We start from the raw sequence: 21,815 nt of genomic DNA, 5'->3' as shown, positions 1-21,815 counted from the left end.
ACAAGCAGCATTCTACTAAATGGACAAAAACTGAAAGCTTTCACTCTAAAATCAGGAACAAGATAAGGATTTCCACTGTCATGTCTCCCATTCAATATAGTTCTAGAAATGTTAGCCAGAGCAATTAGACAAAAAAGAGAAATAAAAAGAGTAAGGATAGGAAAAGAAGAGGTTAAATTATCACTATTTGCAGATGACATGGTATGCTACATAGAAGATCCCAAAAACTCCACCAAAAGACTAGTAGAGTTAAGAACCAAATTCAGCAGCATAGCTAGATACAAAGTCAACACTCAAAACAAAATAGCACTCATTTAAAAATTTTTTTTATTTAAAGAGAGACTAAATAAAACAGAAAACAGGTAGAAATAGCACATACTTTCAAAGAAAAAATTAACAGTAAGAAATCACTGGTTGATTTTTACATATTGTCCTCTAACAAATAGTTGTTCAAGATACAAAAGTGGAACATATAAAGTTGGGATTCAAACAGTGAGACTGCAAACAATTGTGTTAAACTATCCAACAAAAACTTGGTAATATGGTTATCAATCTTATACACTTAACCAGACATGTGGTTATCCATATCTTCATTTATGTTGAGATTAAATAAACCAAAGCAGGCTAAATCACTCTGAACAACGAATTGCTGGATTTCACATCATAACACTCCAGGATCAGCTCTGGGTACTGTAGTATCTCTTTTTCTTCAAAGTATTTGTTCATTTTATCATATGTCATAAGATCAGTTCTCATAAACTGTTTATAGGTTCTATGCATGCATGAGTCTTAACATATATTTCTATCCTTTCTATATTCGAGGGAGAAACAAAATAAAGCAGGACAAAACAAAACATATTCCTATAAACACATAAAATGAAGAAGACATATAAAACTGCTGTATAAGGAGTTCTACCATGGTTACTGTGTTGTCTTTTGTTATCTTCAATAGAATTGGCTATATCATCAGACATAGTATAATTGAATATATCAGTACATAACAGTATTAATAAAAACACAACTTTGTATATAGTATAAAACTTCAAAAGCAGGCAGTTATCAAACCAGAATGTGTATTCATAGTCTTGTCATCTTCAGTTTAGTTGCCTATACTCTCAGACTTGATACTATCTATTATAACAGTTTTGAATAAAATCTGTCAATACCAAACAGCAATCAAATAAACCAGATTTAACTAAGATCAGTCATGATAAAACAGTATAAGTTATATAGGGATCCAGATTAAGATAATAGGAAATTAAAGATGATTACTGTGCTATATCATGATATTTTTGTGATAGCTCTCTGTGCCCTCAGATCTAGTGCATGTAGACAAACTGGGACAGAATAAATTCTATCTAAGCACAGCGGTGTGAGTAATGTGGGTTTTAATTCCTGATACACTATTGACAATATCTTTTGCTGTCTTTTTAAAGACTATCCCTTCCCTTTCACTCCCCAGGCTGCACTGTGCATTTTTGGGTTTCACCAAACCCTTGGTTTTAAATTGGGGTGGGCAACCTGCTATTTACCTAAGTGGTTCTGAACCTTCTCCTTCTTGGACTTGACCTTTAGTTGTATTCCTTTACCTATTAATGCCTGTTTTTCCAACCTATCCACAAATACTGATCTAGTTGCCCCTATTACTCTCTGGTTCCCAGTCACATAGAGTACTGTTTTCTCATATTTGATTTTTGGTCCATATACCCTTATCAGATAAATTATATTTCCTACAAAGGACACCTTGGTGGACCCTATCCCCTGATCTACTCTGTGTGTGTTTCTGCTTTTTTTATTTAGTGTATCAATGCCATTTATATTACAGATTATAGCCAACTTTCTCTGCCATTTGTTGTGCTATTTTTCTGCCATTAGTTGTCTGCTTTTATCCTTCATTTCACTTTCTTACCCATTCATTGAGGCCTCTCTGCCACTGTTCCTGAAAACCTGGTACTTTCTCTCTCTCTAGAATGTCCTTCAGTATTCTCTGTAGAGTCAGATTGGTGGTTGCGAATTCCCCCAGTTCCTCTTTGTCTTGGAAGCATCTTGTTTCTCCATTAATTTCTAGAGACAGTTTTTCTGGGTACATCAATCTGGGCTGGAGGTTATTTTCTTTCAGAGCTTGGAATACTTCACCCCAAGCTCTTCTTGATTTGATGGTCTGTGTCAAGAAGTCTGCCATGATTTTGATGGGTTTTCCTTTATAGGCAATCTGTTTCTTATCTCTGATAGCTTTCAATATTCTGTTCTTATACTGAATTTCTGGAATCTTGATTATTATATGTCTGGGTGTAGCTCTGTTTTGGTTGTAGGTGGCTAAAGTTCTGTATACCTCATACATCTGAAAATCAATTCCTTTTCCTATGCTTGGGAAGTTTTCCTTAATTATTTCTCTGAATAGCCTTTGTATTTCCTTTTTTCTTACTCCTGCTTCTTCATTCACATTCTTTATTCTTAAGTTATAGATCCTCTTATCATCTTCTAGCCTTTGTATTGTTACTGCCTGTTTCCTTGTTATTTTTAAGAAATTTTTCCTTTCATGATCCTACATTGCAAGCCTATCTTCAAGTTTTGACTGTCTACCTTTAGTTTCTTTCAAGCAGTTTTGCCAGCTTTCAATTGAGTTTTTTTTATTTCCTGGGACTTTCTTTGAACCTGCTTCATGTATTCTAGGTTTTCTTTATATTCTTCATTGACTGTTTCTCTCCTTTTTTTGTGTTCCTCCATTCTTCTGTGTCTTCTTAAGAGGTGCTTAGCATTTCTTTTATTCATCTATGTTGGGAGCCACGGCCGACACCGGTCGCCTTACTTGGTGGACGTAGGGCCTGTGGGTGGGAGCGGAGCCTGAGCTAGATTGCCCCTCCCATCGAGTGAGCCAAGTTGGCGCCTGCTTCCTGCCCCCTGATTGCGCTGGCGACTTAAACAACCTGCTCTGTAAGATAGTCTGCCTAGCAACAACTGATGTTAGCCAATCAGCCCGCATCGCGCGCTTTGAACTGATTGGCCACTGTTACCCTATAAAAGTGAATGCCTCTCCCGCCACGAGGGAAGAAGCACAGAGAGAGATAGAGAAAGTCCACCGGCGAGAGAGGGCTGGTGGCAGAGAGGAGGCCTCGCGGGGCCCACGCGGAGACAAATAAAGGCAAGGTTGCACACCGCCAGACTTTGTCGTGTGTCTTTCCTGCCGGCCGGGAGCGACCCCGACACATCTACTTATATTTTGCTTTGTTGATTAAATATTTCACTTTTGAGCTCATGTATGAGGTCCCAAAGATATCTCTTTATGTTCACTGATGCCATGTCTGATATTGCATGTTTGCTGCCCTCAATCTCTTTTGTATCTACCTGTTCTGTAGAGGACCCTCCCTAGGGTGAGTAGCCTGAATGTAATGTAAGAGAGGAAAAGAGACTTGCTTTTTTCCCCCTTATTCTTTTGTTGCTTTTGCTGTCTTCTACCACCATGAGTGGTTAGTTTTCCTTCTGCCATGTGCCACCCTGCCTTGGAGCCAGCTGATTGTGGACTGAAACTTCCACAAACTGTGAGCTAAATAAACCTCTTCTTCCTTAAATTTGGACATCAGGTATTTTGTCTCAGCAATAAGAGAAAAGTAAATAAACCAGTTATATATAAAATAAAAAGAAATCAAAAAGCAGAATTTTAAAAATAATAGTCTTCAGCTGTCAGTTGTGACCTTCTTTAACTAGCTATCATCATCATATTATGTGATAGAATGTGGTGCAGTAAAAAGATTCAAGGTTTTGAGTTCAAGTTAGAGTTAACTGGATTAGTAGGCAAAAGTATTAAGCCTTCATCTCAAAATTCAACAGGAGATTTTGGTGGACAGTGGTGTGGTGGGAGCCGTGGTAACTGCAAGAAGGCTTGGCTGGATCTCAGTGGCAGAGTTTGCTTAGACCTTGTGAAGTATACTCAGCTGATTCCAAGAATGATGCAGCTGTGAATCGGGGGACCAGGATGATGTAAGTTTATGAAACAGAACAAACACAAAAATGAAAGTGAGGAGCAAGCTGTCAGGTCACAGACGACAGTCATATCCAGGCCAAGTCAGGAAGTAGGATCACTGAACAGCCTTAGAGAGGTTACAAAGGATCCTAAAGAGAATTCTCAGTCCTTGACAGAGGAAACACTCTGAGGTGGTCACCTAGAACAGCTCTGTAACCCCAGCCTGATTAGAAGAAATCTGCCCTGGTGGTACTTCAGAGAAGGGGGCTGACTGAGGACATTTCCTATCCATTCCACATAGATCCAAAGTGGGTTAAGGGACCATTCTGCCTCCTTTAGCCACTCATATCTCTTTATCTGGTAACAGAAATGTTCTTTCTTATGAGTAATTCATTCTACACAGTGTACAGCTGACCTCACATGCCTGGTGTGACAATCTTCCTGGATTGCCTGGAACTGAGAAGTTTGTTGACATAGATGACCCTCTTTCAGTTTTAAAACTGAAAGAATATGAGGCCATGTGGGATGAGCTGATTACCCTGCTCCACATGATAACCACAATCTCATATCAAAGAAACACATATGCTACCCTCATGTAGGCCAATGGGTGTCCTTCCCAGGACATCTGCTTATTTGCAAAGTTGGGACTATTAATTCAGACTACACAAAGTTAATGGAATGGATGTTGTGAGCTGCTGGTGGTCACTGATCCTTATTAGCCAAATATCTGTTTGAGAGATAAAGCTGAATTCCAATCTCTGATAGTCATCTTACCCAGCTAAGTATGAAACAAACACACTTGGGAAACTTTCAGGACAGGAACTAACAAAACAGCTTCTGATTAAGTTTAGATTTGGTTTTTGGTGTGGCTTAATCTAGTTGGTACCTTGGATAGAATACATGAGACTTCTGTGTTTAGGCATCTTTGTTTCAAGAGGTCTCTCACTTCGTGAGACAAAAGAGCTGACATTAGTGATATTCAGAGTATTAGTATGGAATTGCCTAAACTACAAAATCCTCTGCTTTGGCCAGTGTCATGTGATTAGCTGTTGTATATTGTTGATGTCTATTTACACAGTGTTTTCTTGTTAGACAGCTCCTCCCTTCTTCTGCTGGATCTTGCCAGGGTCTTTTGACCATGCGGGCCGTTCCAAGTATCTCCTCACCCCTCTGGCTCAGCTCCTGTAGCTCTATGCCTTGCTCTAAATATACAACAACTACCAGCCAGTACAAAATATTCCCAGCTTTTCCAGTCTTTGTGGGTTCCCACTCACAACAGTTCTCTCGCCCTGGAAAGCACATCTTGTTGCTCTCTGCTTTTGGTACATGGCCTGGTTTGCCCTGACTTTGGCTCGAGGAAGGAATTAAAACCAACAAATGGAGTTTTGACTTAATCTTTGGGTGATTGGGTGTTAGTTGCAACATTGTTTCTACCTTTTTTAGAAATATGACCCTTTTTCATGTGATCATTTTAGGCTTCATGGTTCATTACTAGTCAACAACTTTCTCTCCCAAATCATACAACTTTGACTAGGTCATTGGGTCAGGTAGAGCACAGATAGTTACAGATTTATAGCAAACATTTGTGAAGATTCTGAACTAGAGCTTAGCTAGGAAGGATGCTGACACAGCTATATTTTTCAACTATTAGTAGACATGAGAAGGGCTGGGGGTACTTGTTTAAACTGCATATTTCTAAGCTCATTTTCAGTGAATTTGATTCAATATGTCTGAATGGAGGCCATAAACAAACATTTGAAGCAATAATTTCAAATGATTCTAGAGTATTGGTCTCTACCATAGTTTAAGAAACATTCCTCCATGGTGTGTTCAGAGCATAAACTAGAAGAAAGATTCTGACAGTCTGGGCGCACTAAAATAAATGCAGAAAAGACCACCTTTGGGGCTCTCAAATTCACTTTGGGCTTTGTTTTTTAAGCAATTTGGTAAGTATAGAAGTCAGAATGCAGAAACATGAGCTACACACATACCCCCCATATATTCCATAATATTCCATAACCCCTACACAGTGGTAGAGACTGTTGGAACTTGGAAGTGCCCTGTCAAGCACATCATAGGGTGTCTGAGCTTATTCTGGAGAACTGACTTTATGTTCTCATATTTGGATTGATTCAGTTCAACAAAATCCAGTATTGCTAGCACAACTCAGAGGGAGCCAGGTCTATGGAGCTATAAGACAATTATCCCAAATGTAATTGTGCCCCAGTCCAGTGTGTACCGAAAGATGGTATTTCATAGTTGCCTACTCTCATAGAGTGAACAGAGGAAGGCTCAGAGGACCAAGATCTGCACCGTATTCTAAGAGGGAGGGACACAGCCCATCAGGCTGAGGCTCCTGGCATGTGATGACAGTATCTATGGTGTTGTGAGTGTGATGGAAGTCTTTGTACTTCTAGCATAACTCAAAGACTTCATTGGCTGCCAGCTTTTGGACTAAGTGTAGGAAACCTGTGAACCTTTCTACAGGACCAAAACACTAGCTCTGAGGCAGATGACAAGTTCTGAAATCCATAGGAAAACAGCAGAATAATTTATACTTAGAATAAAGCTCTTTGATGAAACTATTTATCAAAATAGTTGGTTCTAAATGCTATACACCAGTGGTTCCCAGGTCAGTAATATCACAAAGGCTGCCACAGTGTTTTTCTCCTGGATGTCTTTGATAAAGAGCTATTGGAAAGTTCTTTCATAATGCTGGAATTTTCTATTAAAGAATAAGAATTTAACAAATCTGAGTAAAACATACTATAAGATTATAATGGAAGTCAGCTTTGAAAAAAATCAGTACAAATTATAATTGGGCTTACACACAAGTTTTCTTATTCTCTTGAAAGTGTCATGCTTTAGAGTGTTTGAAAGTGTCTTTTGCCAGCTTCATGCTTTAGAGGTGACTCTGTCTTAGACGTCACTGAACAGTCACAGGCCATCTGACAGGAACCTTCCTTCTCTGCAGCTCGAACCTTTTCTCAATATTCATCTCCTTGTGTTCTCTTTCCTTTCTATTTCTGAAAAAGAACCAAATTGTCTACGTTATAAATTTAATTCTTGCCCTAAAAATACTGGGGTAGTGTTAGGGTAGAGTGCTTCCCTATTCTAGGTGGAACCAGCAAAATTTTAAGGGTTAGTTGTAGACTGTGGACCAAGAGACATACTGAACTCAGTTTCAGAGGCAAATGTTAGGCATCTGGTGCAAAGACAGTCTGAATCTACAGAGATGCCATCAGGGCTCAGAATCCAATGAAAGCAGGAGCATTAAAAAGTGGAGCTCAGATGAGCCCAGGTGAAATGGTTTAGACTTCAGGCAAAGGCAATGGGAGTAAGTGAGTCATGGGTTTTCCTGTCTGGGTTATGGGAATGTCCGGTGAGAAATAGATGCTGATTCCATCCTTACCCTCTAGCATCAAATATCTTTCCTTAATGAGTGCACAGGTTACTCCAATCCATCTAGCATCAAATATCTTTCCTTAATGAGTGCACAGGTTACTCCAATCCATTGTGTCCTTCCTTTTCCAAAAGGCTATTATTTCCCTTACTTCCTTTACTTCAAGCAAATGTTTCCCCCAGGGAAGTCCAGAGGTATCAGTCACTGTGGCTTGTGGCTCTTCACAGCCTACACACTTGGAACACTCCAGCCTTGAAGTTCCTCCCTTGGCTGCACTCTCTTCTCATCTCCTCAGCTGTTTCCACTGCCTTCTCTGAACTCTTAGCTATGTGTGACTTAAGGATGTGTTCTTGGCCCCTTCTTAATTCTCTCTCTATTCTCCCCTGGGAGATATATCCAAGTTCATGAGTTGGATTAGTCTCTATAGATAGGTGATTCTTGAACCGAAATTAGAAATTTTGATCTAGACCTCAATGTCCTAATTCTTCAACAATGGGTAGAATGTCTCTCTTCCCACATTCATTCAGATATCAAATTTTGTTGATTGAGATGTTGCATTTGTCTTTCCATTTCTATCATTATTTTTCTTTATGTTTTTATGAAAAATAATTTTAATAACACCTGGATAAGTTTCTTTTCATTAATTGACCCTTAGATAAGTTTCTCAAAACTCTTCATATGACTTATTTTTTTCTTAAGAAATTCAGAATAAATGAAAAATTAAAGGAAAAAAACCAAACTTTTTGCAATTCCCAGATGACTTATGTTAAACTGTTATATTCTTCAAGGACTGCTGAGCATGTTTTTTTGTTTTTTTTTTTTTTTACTCTTTTTTTAAAAAAATTTAAAGAAAGACTAAAAACAGAAAATGGGTACAAATAATACATGCATTCAGAGAAAAAATAAATAGTAAGAAATCACTAGCTAATGTTTAAGTACTGTCCTTTTACAAATAGTTGTTCAAGATACAAAAGTGGAACATATAAAGTGGGAATTCAACAGCGAGTATGCAAACAGTTTTGTTTAACTATCCAACAAAAACTTAGTATCCAACAAAAACTTAGTAATATGGTTGTCAGTCCTATACACTTAAATATACATGCACTTATCCATATCTTTATTTATGTTGGGATTACACAAACTAAAGCAGGCTAAAGTCATTCTGAACAAAGAATAATAGCATTGCTGGATTTCACATCATGAACCTCTAGAATCAGCACTGGGTACTATAGTGTCTATTTTAAAATTTTATTTAAAGAAAGAGTAAACAAAACAGAAAATGGGTAGAAATAATACATACTTTCAAAGAAAAAATAAACAGTAAGAAATCACTAGTTGATGATTACAGATTGTCCTCTTACAAACAGTTATTCAAGATACTAAGTGGAGCATATAAAGTGGGGATTCAAACAGTGAGACTGTAACCAGTTCTGTTCAACTATCCAACAAAAACTTAGAAATATGGTTATCAATCCTATACACTTAAACATACATGAAGTTATCCATATCTTCAATTATGTTGATATTGAATAAACCCAAGCTGTCTAATATCACTCTGAACAAAGAATAATACTATTACTGGGTGTCACATTATGACACTCCAGGGTCAGCACTGGGTACTTGAATGTCTCTTTTTCTTCAAAGTATCTATTCATTTCATCATGTGCCATAAGATCAGTTCTTATAAACTGTTTATAGATTCTACACATGCATGAGTCTTAACATATATTTCTATCATTTCTTTATTAGAGGAGGGAGCAAAATTAAGCAAGACAAAACAAAACATATTACTATAAACACATGAAATGAAAAAGACATATAAGATCATTGTACAAGGAGTTCTACCATTGTTCCTGTGTTCTCTTGTTATCTTCAATAGAATTGGCTATATCATCAGACATAGTATAATTGAATATATTAGTACATAACAGTATTAATACAAACACAACTTTGTATATAGTATAAAACTTCAAAAGCAGGCAGTTATCAAACCAGAATGTGTATTCATAGTCTTGTCATCTTCTGTTTAGTTGCCTATACTCTCAGACTTCATACTATCAATCATACTAGTTTTGAATAAAATCTGTTGATACCAATCAGCAATCAAACAAACCAGATTTAACTACCATCAGTCATGATAAAACAGTATAAGTCATACAGGGCTCCAGATTAAGATAATAGGAAATTAAAGATGATTACTGTGTTATATTCTGATGTTTTGGGGATAGCTGTCTGTGCCCTCAAATCTAATGCAAGTAGACAAACTGGGACAGAATAAGCAGAGTGGTGCGAGTAATGTGGGTTTTAAATCCTGATACATTATTAACAATATCTTCTGTCATCTTCCTTAAAACTCTCCTTCCCCTTTCACTTCATCAGGGTACACTGTGCATTTTTGGGTCTGACCCAGACCTTTGGTTTTAAATTCGGGTGAGGGGGCAACCTGCTATTTACTTAAGTGGTTCCAAACCTTCTCTCTCCTGGACTTTATCTCTAATTGTATTCCTTTACCTATTAAAGCCTGTCTTTCTAACCTATCCACAAATACTGGTCTAGTTGCCCCTATTACTCTCTGGTTTTCTGTCACATAGAGCATTATTTTCTCATATTTGATTTTCAGTCCATGTGCTCTTTTTCATGTTAATTATATTTCCCATAAATAGCATCTCGGTGGACCCTGCCTCCTGATCTACTCCACATGTGACTGTTTTTTTTAAATTTAGTGTATCAAGGCCATCTATATTAGAGGTTATAACCAACCTTTTCTGCCTCATTTCTGTTATGCTCTTTTTTTGCCATCAGTTGTCTGCTTATCTTCTTCATTCTGTTTTCTGCTCCATTCATTGAGGCTTCTCTGCCACTGTTCCTGGAATTCTAGGACTTTTCTCTCTCTCTAGAATGCCCTGCAGTATTCTCTGTAGAGTTGGATTGGTGGTTATGAATTTCCCAAGTTCCTCTTTGTCTTGGAAGCATCTTGTTTCTCCATTAATTTCTAGAGACAGTTTAGCAGGGTATATCAATCTGGGTTTGGGGTTATTTTCCTCCAGGGCTTGGAATATTTCACTCCAGACTCTTCTTGACTTGATGGTCTGTGTCAAGAAGTCTGCCATTATTCTGATGGGCCTTCTTTTATAGGTGATCTGTTTCTTGTGTCTAACAACTTTTAATATTCTGTTCTTATATTGAATTTCTTGGATCTTGACATGCCTAGGTGTAGCTCTTTTTTGGTTGTAGGTGGCTGGAGTTCTGTATGCCTCATACATCTGAATATCCTTTCCTTCTCCTATGTTTGGGAAGTTTTCCTGAATTATTTCTGTGAATAGCCTTTGTAGTTCCTTTGTTTGCACCCCCGCTTCTTCATTCACATTCTTTATTCTCAAATTATAGATCTGCTGTTTTCTAGCCTTTGCATTGTTACTGTTTGTTTCCTTGTTATTTTTTAAAAGTTTTTCCTTTCATAATCCAACATTGCAAAACTATCCTCCAGTTTGGATAATCTATCGTTTCTTTCAAGCTGATTTGCCATCTTTCCATAGAGTTTTTAATTTCCTGGTAATCTCCTTGAATCTGCATCATGTATTCTATATTTTGTTTATATTCTTCATCAAATGGTTCTCTCCTTTGTTTGAGTTCCTCCCTTCTTCTGTCTGTGTTTGCTTGAGAGGTGCTTAGCATCTCTTTAGTTAACCTTCTTATATCTTGCTTTACTTGGCTATTTCACTTTTGAACTCGTCTATGAAGTCCCAAAGATATCTCTTTATGTCCACTGGTGCCATGTGTGATATTGCTTGTTTGCTGTTCTCATTCTCCTTTGTATTTACCTGTCCTGGATCAATGTTCTCAGGGTTGGGACCTGGGGACTTTTGTTGTTGCTTCCTCTTCCCATCTTTTTAGCTTCTTCCAGAAGGCTCCAGTTTCTGTCTTTGTTGGTTACAATTCCTCTGCATGCTGGCCAGGCAATCCCTCCCACTGCAGTGTGCGGAGTTGCAGACAGGGGCAGTGTATGTTGGCCTCTTCCCTCTGGATCAGCCAAGCTGCTAAGGCCTGCACTGCACCACTACACACTGCCTCCCCACAAGGTTAGTCAAACTTTTGAGGCTTTAATGTATTAGTATGGGCCGCTGCCATAGGGAACTGATCTTGGACAACCTATTGGGTCTCAGCCAGTTCACATGACCCAGGCCTAGCTCACCCTACCAATCCGGTTCAGGAAGGGAACAACAGACTAAGGTCACTGCTGCCCCTTGTACTTCCCAGTCCTGCCCAATCCCAGAATGTCATCTGCCAGAGCCTCCCCTTTCTGTTGAATGGCTCCAATCCCATCACTCACCACAGGTTGATGCAGGCTCCCCACCAGCTCCGCTCTGTTTGGCTGGCCAACCCCCGACCTTAGCGTGACTGCGCCTCCAGTGAGTTGCAGAGGCTGGAACTTGGATGGCTCGGCACATTACCTGCTGCAGCAGGAGCACTGATCCCCTAGCTATTCCAATAATAGCACTGGGAGTATATGTTTGATTGGTTCTTCTCACCTTAGTTTCTTCTTAGGAAGACAGAATTCATCTCCCTCTGTTTGGGACTCCTCATGCTGTATTATGTTGAATTTTAAGTTGACTATCTGACTGCCGAGCATGTTATGAGTTCAACACAAGGTTTGTACTTGGGGACAGGTGAACCATTTCCTCTGGTTTGGAAAGGCCTGTCATTGCAGTCTTCTGTCTTCTTTTGTTTGATGCCATTGTCTATGTCCTCATCCATTTTTTTTTAGCACTGCAGATTGAACCCAGAGCCTTTGCACTGAACTACATCCCTGGTATTTATGTCTTAAAACAGGGTCTTGCTACGTCATTAGGCTGCACTCAAACTTGCAATCATCCTTCCTCAGCTCCCAGAGTGCTTGGATTAGAGGTGCACAAGACCACACACAGATTTTCAACCCATATCAAAGTCTAATCTTAGCTTAGTAAAGATATCTGATAACTTATGAGATATTAATTCTGTGACTGCTGAGTTACCTTCCCTGGGGATGACACATATCACAGTACAAATCTGCCACATATGACAGTACAAATCTGCCAAATTATAACGTCAAAATTTTGAATTTCCTTGAACAATATTAAGCTACAGTAAGAGCAACATTTGGCAGGAAGTTCTTTCTAAAGTCTTCCAAAGTAAGGTCCATAGGAAGATATGACTGTTTAAGGACAATACATATATTTTTTTGAGACAAGGTCTCTCTACATAGCTCAGGCTGATCTCAGACTCATAGCAATCTTCCTGTCTCAGCCCCCGAGTGCTGGGATTACAGGTGTGCACCACCATGCCCAGCTGTTTAAGGACAATATTATTTTAGAGGGTCATCTAGATTTTTCTGCAGAGAAATTATTTTTCTACATAATACTGAGTACTTTTAAACAAAATAGTAGTCCTGAAATTGATGCTTGAATATGCCATGGCTATTCCAAAGACGTAAAGTTCCATGTTCTCTTTTCTTTTCTTTCTTTTTTTTTTTTTTTGAACTGAAACAAATCCCAAGTGTTTCTGCTTCCTTAATTAGCATTCTAGGTACTTGGATCATACTCATGCTAAAAACTTGTTTGGAAACTTCTATCTTCAAACTTTCACTTAGATTTTTTCCCCCAGTTTTTATAGGCTTGTCCTTGTAGATCACTGACTTACAGCTATAATTAAGTAGGACTACTGTGAAGTAAATAATCAGTATAGTTTTTTACTTAAAACTTTTAAACTTAACTAAGTTCAAACAGCAAAACAAATAATCAAAAAAACTACTTGAAACTCAAGTGTTAACAGCTCAATATATTTTGTAAGCACAGACAAAGTGAATTTATGGGGTCCAATTCACTCTGTGATAGCAGTAGTTAAATTATAATACATTCCACATTTATTGCAAGGCATATGGAGTTATAAATTCATCCTTCCTGAGCCCTTTTACATCAACATTTCACCAGCTGTTTTTGCCACAGGGCCCAGTTATAGTTTGGACCTGCCTGGTCTCTCAGATTGGGTAGAAAGACATGTATAGGTGAAGAGATCCAAGGAAGGAGAGATAGAAAATAATTTTACCTTGGGTCATCATCTAACTCCAAAGAAGCTCCAAGGATCTGGGTTTTTGGACATGTTTGACAGGTGTGAATGCCAGGCCATGTTACTGGACAAAGACTACTGACTCATGGAAGACAGTCTGACATGTTTCCTCAGGAGAGGCTGGGGCCATAAAAATAAAAATCAGGTCCGTTTAATTGAAATTTGTCTTACAAAGTACAAACTTTTAACCAACGACCTGGGCTCTTAGGGACTACAGTATGAACTTAGAAGAAAAAAATCTAAGTCCCTCGTTGAGCTGTTCGAGGTCCTGACTTTCACACAAAAAAAGTTGCTATCTTTCTTCTTGATCTTCACGTTGGTGTTTCACATTAAATTCAGAATGTTTTGGAGATAATCTGTGATCACTAATTTTGACTACCTTTTGAGCTTACAGTTAAGCTAGGTTCTTGATGGCATACCATATGCAAGCTGAAACATCAATTATACTGTTTCAAAATTTTAAACTGGGGATCATGAGCATAAAATCAGACACTTTAAACTTTAACAACAGCTACAGTAGTCATATGACTCTTGAACAGTTTGAATTTTTAAGAACTTTCATTTTTTCATCATTCATGGCCAATAGAGTGTTGAAGAACCTTGCTATACAAAAGACAAAAATATAATAAAAAGAACACTTAAAATATAAGAAAAATATCTGATTGGAAAAGTTAGCACAAAAAGTAATTTGCAGAGTAAAAAAGATGTATTATGTAAATGATGCATACAAATGAACCAAAATGGATTAAAGACCTGAATATATGACCTAAAACTGTAATACCCTGAGAGGAAAACATAAGTCAAATTCTTGTGATCTGAGAATATGCAACGGTATTTAGAGATGACCTCAAACCTATAAGCAACAAAAAAGAAAATGGATATATTGGATTTCATAAAAATATTTAACTTTTTTTGCTGCAAAGGGCACCTTCAAGAAAATAAAAAGACAATCCATAGAAATAGAGAGAAAGATTTGTGAATCACATTTCAGAGAATAGATTTCTATCCAGAATGTGTAAACACTCATATAGTTCAATACCTATAAAAGATCACCTAATTTACAAGTAGACATAGTACCTAAATACATATTTATCCTAGGAAAATAAGCAAATGGCCAAGAAATATGTGAAAAAATGCTTAATATCTTTAGGCCAATATCAAGGAAATGCAACTCAAAACTGCAGTATGACATATTTTTGCACTGTTAAGATTTTTATAATTTGGAAACAATAGATAAATAATGTTTTGCAAGGATTATGGAGAAATTGGAACCCTTGTGTATTGTTGATGGAAATTTTATTTTTGAAAATTTATTAAGTTCAATAATGAAAGCTATCAACAAAATATCCTCCTGCAAATAGTTTTTCTTAGAAAAAAATTAAAATCCTCTAAGGGTTTGAGACATCTATGTCTATATAGATATGACTATGTCTGTATCTATGTGACTTGCTATAGATTTATTTGGTTATTTATGTATTCCATCATAAATTGGAGTTCTATATGCCTCATTTATTATCATGTTAAATTCTTTTTCCCTGCCAAGGAAGTTTTATGCCAACATGCCTGCAAAGAGCGTAGTTAAATTTAGAGTCTTCAGGGGACTCAGCTATGATCCTTAAAGACTTTCTTTACAAATGATTTGTTTCTTTTCTGTAACAGCTTTTAATATTTTGTTCTTGTGTGGAAGTTCTGGAGTCTTGACTATGATGGGACTTGCTATAGATTTATTTAGTTATTTATGTATTCCATCATGGCCTATTGGAGTTCTATATGCCTCGTTTATCATCATGTTAAATTCTTTTTCCCTGCCAAGGAAGTTTTATGCCAACATGCCTGAAAAGAGGATTTTTCTAAGAAAAATATATCATTTGTACTATCTCCTGATTTTTTTTCACTGACTCCAATCAATCAACCTTATGTTATTCTTCTTTGCATCATCTAGAAGCTGCTGGGTTGATTTCTTGTGGTCTCTTGCTATTTTTAAAGAATCCTTTTCCTGGTCACTAATCACAAGTCTGTCCTCTATGCCTGAGATTCTGTCCTCACACTGGATTATTTTGCAGTAGCTACTTTAGTGGAATTTTTAGTCTATTGGATATCTGCTTGAATCTGTTTCGTAGATTGGACTTCTTTCCTATGTTCGGTATTCATGGTTTCCATCATATCCCTAAGCTCCTCTATTTTTTAAAAATCTGTATCTGCTCTAGAGACACTGAACATGTTTTTCATTGTGGCTAGCATCTCTGTACTTATCTGATAAATTATCTCTGATTTGATTTTTTTCTAGAATCACATTCCGTTGCTTTGATGTTACCACTTTAGAGAGGTCAGGAGAGTGGCTTTCAGATGTTTCTATCTCATTGCCCTTTGGTTCTGCTTTTGTTTAACTGGATGTCTGGGGTTCCATCTCATTTAAGTGTTTTCCTCATTTTCTATTTTCTTTTTAGTTTATTTCCTTGGTTGGTGCCTGTAAATTGCCCATGATGAGTTGCTTTATTGCTAGTATTAGAACCCTAGGCAACAACTACCTCTCAGAGGTATCTTTCAGTTGTATCTGGTTTTTGGATTTTAAGTCTGTTTCAAAACCATACTTGTTCAATTTACTGGAGATGAGAAGTTGCCGCCTGCTTGGCCCTGCTTATTTTCCTTTGACACTGTATCACAGTATTTTCTATGATCCCCTAGTCAATCTCAGTCTTGAAATACCAAGAAAAACAACTTGTTAGAATAATTATGTCACTTTTGGCTAAAGTGGTACAAGTGGCAATAACAATAGCAAAAAGCACAACCTAGAGAATGACTAACATAAATAACCATTGATTTTCCACCTTTAACCATATGAACAAAATCTAAAACAAACCATGAAATTGTATGCAACAAACAAGCCCTCAATATGCCAATTTTACCCTCAGGAATGAAAATTGAGGTTAGGGGGAAAAATAAAGAAACAGAAGAAGAGGAGATTAAAAGCAAGACTCGAGAACAAAGGAGGGTCACACAAACTTTGGGAAATCAGTACAGAGGACAGAACGGAAAGAGAGAAGAAACAAAAGGAACAACAGAACAACAGCAACAAAAAAACTAGAAACAATGTTCACACTCATATTAAAAGAAAATCAAACAATAAAAGAAAACAAAGAAACAAAAAAAGGGAAAGAGAAAAAATCTCCAAGATTTGTCACTATTGTCACTGGTAGACAGGGTGTGGGGACAGAGTCCAGATCCATGTTGATTTATCCTTGCAAGTCAGCAGTAGCTTTATGGTGGGGTAGTGGTTAATCTCAGTAAGCCTGCACTTTGATTTCCTCTGAAGGTCAGGGTAGTTTCTGGATGTGAGGCTGTAACCAGATCCATTCAGCCTGCTCTAGCCAGCACACTTTCTGAGGGCTTGAACTGAGCTGGGAACCATGAGATGGAGCCAGCAGTTTTTCTAAGTTCCAAGCTCAGTTGGTCCCTCTCCAAAATGGCTTCAAGCGAATAGCCTTCTCCTCAGGATGCAGTACTCACCACCAGTCACCACAGTCCTCTATGTCCACTGTTCCCTTCCACTGCTGAGTCTATGGAAGCCTCTGAGGTTGCCAGAAGTCAGCATGTGTCCGCAGGTTTGAACTGCTCCTTCAACACAGTGAGTCTCAACTCAGGAAGAAAGCTCCACCTTCTTTAATTTTCTCTCTTCACTCTTTCTATGGGCTTCAATTCTCACTTCAGATCCTTCCTGGTCCCTGATGTCTCCCTCCTTGTCTTCCTCATGTTGTTATATTCCAGTGTCTAGACAGAAAATCTCAGAGAGGCTCTTTATCTGCTTCTTACCTCCCTCTTCTGGTTATTATATGATCCACTGTTTCACCTATTTATGTTTTACACAGCTAGCACTAGAATAAAGATCATCATATAAGATTTTCTTCAGTCAATAATGCTAATTAATGTCTGAGACATTATTATCTTCTTGATTTTCCTGGGAGAATATTAGCATGGGGAAACTCACTTCAGTATTTTTTGCCATATAACACTGATGGTAGTCTTCACAGGTACATCATTTCTCCAGCTCAGATGTCAAAGCAAAGGCAAAGATCATACTGAGCAGGATCTTGTCAAGTGCAGTGCACTGTAGAAGAACATGGTATCAGGAGAGCCTCTTTGTAATTTGGAAGGCTGGCTTTGAGCAAAATTGGATTAATGAAACTGAGGAGTTGGATCATAAACTCAGAGTCTCCATATCAGTTTTGTTCCTCCTCCCCATAATCTTATGAGGTCCTCCTTGCTGCCCATGGGGCTGCACTGGCTGCTGCAATGGTATAGGTGTAGGGTGTTAGCAGTGAAATTTTTAAGAGGTGTAGTTGATTTGGAAAAATATTTTGACAATTCCTCAAACAGTTAAACTTAGAGTCTTCAGGGGACTCAGCTATCATTATTATCATGATTATCATTCTATTACTTGAGATAAAATCTGGAGCTTTATCCATTCTAGATGAGCTATGCCCCACGCTTGACTCCACAATTCTAATTCTTGATTTTTAACCAACAAAAATGAAAACATGCCAAACAAAAAGGTGAAAATACTTAGCAGTACCATTTGTAACAATCAACAGAAGATGATAACCTAAATGTCTATCAACTGATGAATGGATGCACAACTGGAAGTATAGTCATACTGTGGAATATTAAACATCAATCAGAGGAATGTAATATGCTACTGGTATAAGCCTTGAAAATGTTACAGTAAGTGAAAAAAATCAGTCATAAAAAGTCATGTGTGTAATTCCACTTATATGAAATGCTCATAATAGGCAAATCTACAGAGATAGACAATAGATTACTTGATTGCCTAGGACTGCATTTGGGGTTCAGGGTGAGTTAGGGAGTCACTTCTAGTGGATACAGAATTTCCTTTCTAAGGGACAAAAATATCTTAAATTGCTTGTGGTGATGGTTGTAGCACCCTATACTAAAAAACCTTTGAGTTATATGCTTTAACTTGTACAGTGAGTGAGTTAAATCTTAATATAATTGTTATTAAAAAGAGCAACACAATTTACTAAGGACATAAAAGCTCCCAATTCATTAGTCATAAATAAATTAACAAGTAAAATTATCATGAGATATCCTATCTCTTAATGAAATAGGAAATTCAATGTGTGAGTGTGTGTGTATGTTAGGTGATATCCTAGTGGGTGTACACCATAAACTGTAAAGCACTATAAAAAGGCAATTTACCTCTGTCTTTATATTTGATTGCTTTTGAAGTTCAGGATACTTTGCACTGTTTTTGTTGTGTCCACAGCAAGGGCAATTGAAATTACAGCTCTCCTATTTCATATATTTGTCCAAAGTAATAAAACATATTTGTAGTCTTACCCAAATACATTAACAATGAAGAATGCTGTGTTCAATGAAATGCGATACCCTTCCCACTTCCCACTGGCAGTAGGCCGCCAGGAGACTCTGTTTTGTCCCTAGTTGGCAGATGAGGCAACAGCAACCACTCTCCCCTGAGAGGAGCATGCTGTGTTCTTGAAATGTCCTGGAGCATTGCTGGGCATTGTGGTGGACTCCTGGAGAACACACAGTGTCTTAGGCCTGAGTCTGCAGCCTCTACAAATTAGTTTCAATCTAGATATCTTCTCCCTGCAGAGGAAATCAAGGACTCTTTTCCCAGTCAATTCCAATAGTGTCTACACACTGCATAAAAATGAAGGTCATTTTGCAAATGATCTGAATTCCACTTAGACAAATTAATCCCATATTGACCACATACGATGATTTCAGAGAAATCTGAGGCACCACAGTGTGTCTCATCTTCTTTAAGTTGATGTTTTTTAAGTCAAACTTCTAAGTCGATGAGAGTGACTTCACAAGAGTATGGCCTAGGTCGATGCCAATACAGGTAGAAACTTGAGCCAGAGAAGGTAAATGTGTGGTGTGTGTTGCCTGCCTCCTTCACTTGCCTGAGTGTAGCTGCTACTTATACCCTTCTGCCACTCTTTCTTACAGAATCTGAGTGTGGCCCATGACACTTTCTCGGCACAAGCCTCCCAGCAGTCACTGCTTAGCAATCAATGGGTCCTACTCGCCATTTCTGAAGTAGGCTGTTCCAAGTTGAAGTATGTGTGTATTTTTGTCCCAACTACTTTAAGAACCTTTGAAATACCTTATCATTATATCGTTTACTTTTCAGAATATAGGAATTACAAAATCAGGGTAATTATCAAACATTCTTTATCTCACTAACTCTGTCTATAACCTGGTCACAGCTTTAACATTAGAAGTCACTTAAATTGACAATATATTATACATGTGCCAACCATTTAGTGCTCTCCTAAATCCTATGCAAAGGATTAAAGTCTCCAGGTTATAGTTGAGGAATCTGAGATACAAACATTCAATAACTCGAGTATAGAGAGAATTTCACCTTGGGTGAGATCTGTTCACAAGACATTTTTCTTTCATGTTCCTGACTCTCTTTTCCCTATGTTACAAGAATTGGTAAAAGCTGACAAGCTAGAACAAAATAAATGCTTTTCACCTGAGCCTTTCTTTTGACATGAAAAGAACTTTTAAAAAATAAATGGAGCCTAAAGACAAAAAAATTAACAATTCTTTTGTTTCAACTCTTTTTGTTAAGAATCTGTTAAAAGTGACAACTTTATTTTCTTGTCTCAAAGGCAACGATGCTCAGGATCAAACCTCATATATACTAGGCAAGCAATTTACCACTGAGTGAAAACTGCAGCCCTCCCCACTGCATTTCAGAAGAGTAAAAAAGCATAACTTGTCAAAATAGAATCATCAATTTCCTCCAATCAGTAAATCTAAATGTCTGTAACTGGACATTTCCTCCACATAGTATCAAATTGATCAGAATCTGATGAAATACGTAGAAATAGAATTATATCTCAAAACTCCATAACTTTTTAATCATAAGGAAGCTAAAAGGCTTGGATAGGCATTCCAGTTTTTAAATGACTTTCATCTGTCTTTCTCAGAGAAACAAAATAACATATTCCACATTATTCTGTATGTAACTCCTTCCCCATAGCAATTCTCAAATATTCATTGCCCATTAATAATCATTTCGTGTTACATCATTAGTTTTTTCTGTGTTCTTGGCATGTTAATAATGAAACCCAGAGATTGCCATCTGGTATATCTGCTGCTTTAGGGCATTCTAAACAACAGACCTGAAAAAAAGTCTCCCAAGTATCCCTTGATTACACAAATGGATAAGCTCCCTGGAAAGATGCCAGTCATAAGCTTTTCATCTTAATGATTTCTTAAATGGGCTCTTGTTTTCACAGAAATATTTTAAAAACTTTGATGATTCATGATAGTCAAGAATTTGTTATATTTATAATTTTATAGGATTATTGAGGTACAATTAACACACACTAAATTGCCCATGTTTGCAATGACAGATGCATTTGGGAGTTATATGCCCAATAAAGATGATGAACTTGGTCATTACTTGAGATAATTTTTAATACAGTAATAGTGTAAAATTTTGGTGACCCTTAGGTCTCCTTGGGCATCTGGTATTAGAAGGCCATATTCATTGCTTAGTGATCATATTTTTCTTCCATTTATTGCCACCTTTTGAACATTAGTGTACTAGTAAAGAACAGATTCAGCTGAATCTGCGGCTTTCAGTTTTAGCATTTCTGAGGAGCCCCTCAGTGGTGCTGAGTTTGGCTGGTACGTACCCAACTGTGCAAACGTCAGCTCGGAGTTCACATCCAGCAGTGCAGTCTACAGCTCACCGCCATCTTCCTAGAGCAGAGCCCTTAAACAAGCCTATTTCTCGATTTTATGTGTGGGACTTCAGTTTTTCAAGGCACATCATTTTATAAACAATTTAGGAATCAATAAAATACAAGGTTCGTGGGAAAAGTTGGGTCCGAATATGGAGTGATGATAAGCAAATAAATTACTTTCGTCCTCTGTTAAGTGTCTTCCCTCCTATCAGAGAGTACAGTACAGGAAGAGGAAGTGGAAGGAGGAGGAGGAAGAAAGAGGAAGAGGAAGGGGGGAGGAGGAGAAAGAGAAAGCATCTTGGAGTGCCCAGCTTCTCAAATAAAACCGCCTCTGCACAGAATTTATAAGATTCTGGCTGACTGTTTCTGAAAGGTGTCATAGCTACTTTAGTCCTGCGTACTGACATTCTATTTGTAGTCAGGTCAGGTCAAGTTAAGGTCTGGAAAACTTGCTTGCTTTATTTTTGGAGTTTCTCCAGAGAGCTCAGCCCTGTACCTCAGTATTTTCAGCCCAGATCCTGAAACAGTTTGACTCAGGGTTAAACCCCTGGCTTGTGGCTTCCCTGGTCGCAATCGCCACATCTGCCTCAAGCCCCTCCTC

The 21,815-nt window shown here is 37.8% G+C and overlaps 1 long non-coding RNA gene across 1 annotated transcript; it reads right to left on the bottom strand.

Moving 5' to 3' along the window:
- Nucleotides 1–309: 309 nt before the first annotated feature.
- LOC134474157 (uncharacterized) lies at nucleotides 310–21,677 on the bottom strand. Its single transcript, XR_010044803.1, has 2 exons — nucleotides 21,164–21,677; nucleotides 310–6,987 (listed from the first exon to the last, which is right to left on the bottom strand). It is a non-coding gene; the product is annotated as an uncharacterized LOC134474157 (long non-coding RNA).
- Nucleotides 21,678–21,815: the final 138 nt, after the last annotated feature.

This window comes from Cavia porcellus, unplaced genomic scaffold, assembly GCF_034190915.1.
Source record: "Cavia porcellus strain 051 isolate PalLab524CR breed Dunkin Hartley unplaced genomic scaffold, mCavPor4.1 scaffold_31, whole genome shotgun sequence".
In the NCBI taxonomy this organism is placed as follows: domain Eukaryota; kingdom Metazoa; phylum Chordata; class Mammalia; order Rodentia; family Caviidae; genus Cavia; species Cavia porcellus.
Note: the sequence above shows the minus strand (reverse complement) of the source record. Positions and strands in the feature narration are given on the sequence as shown.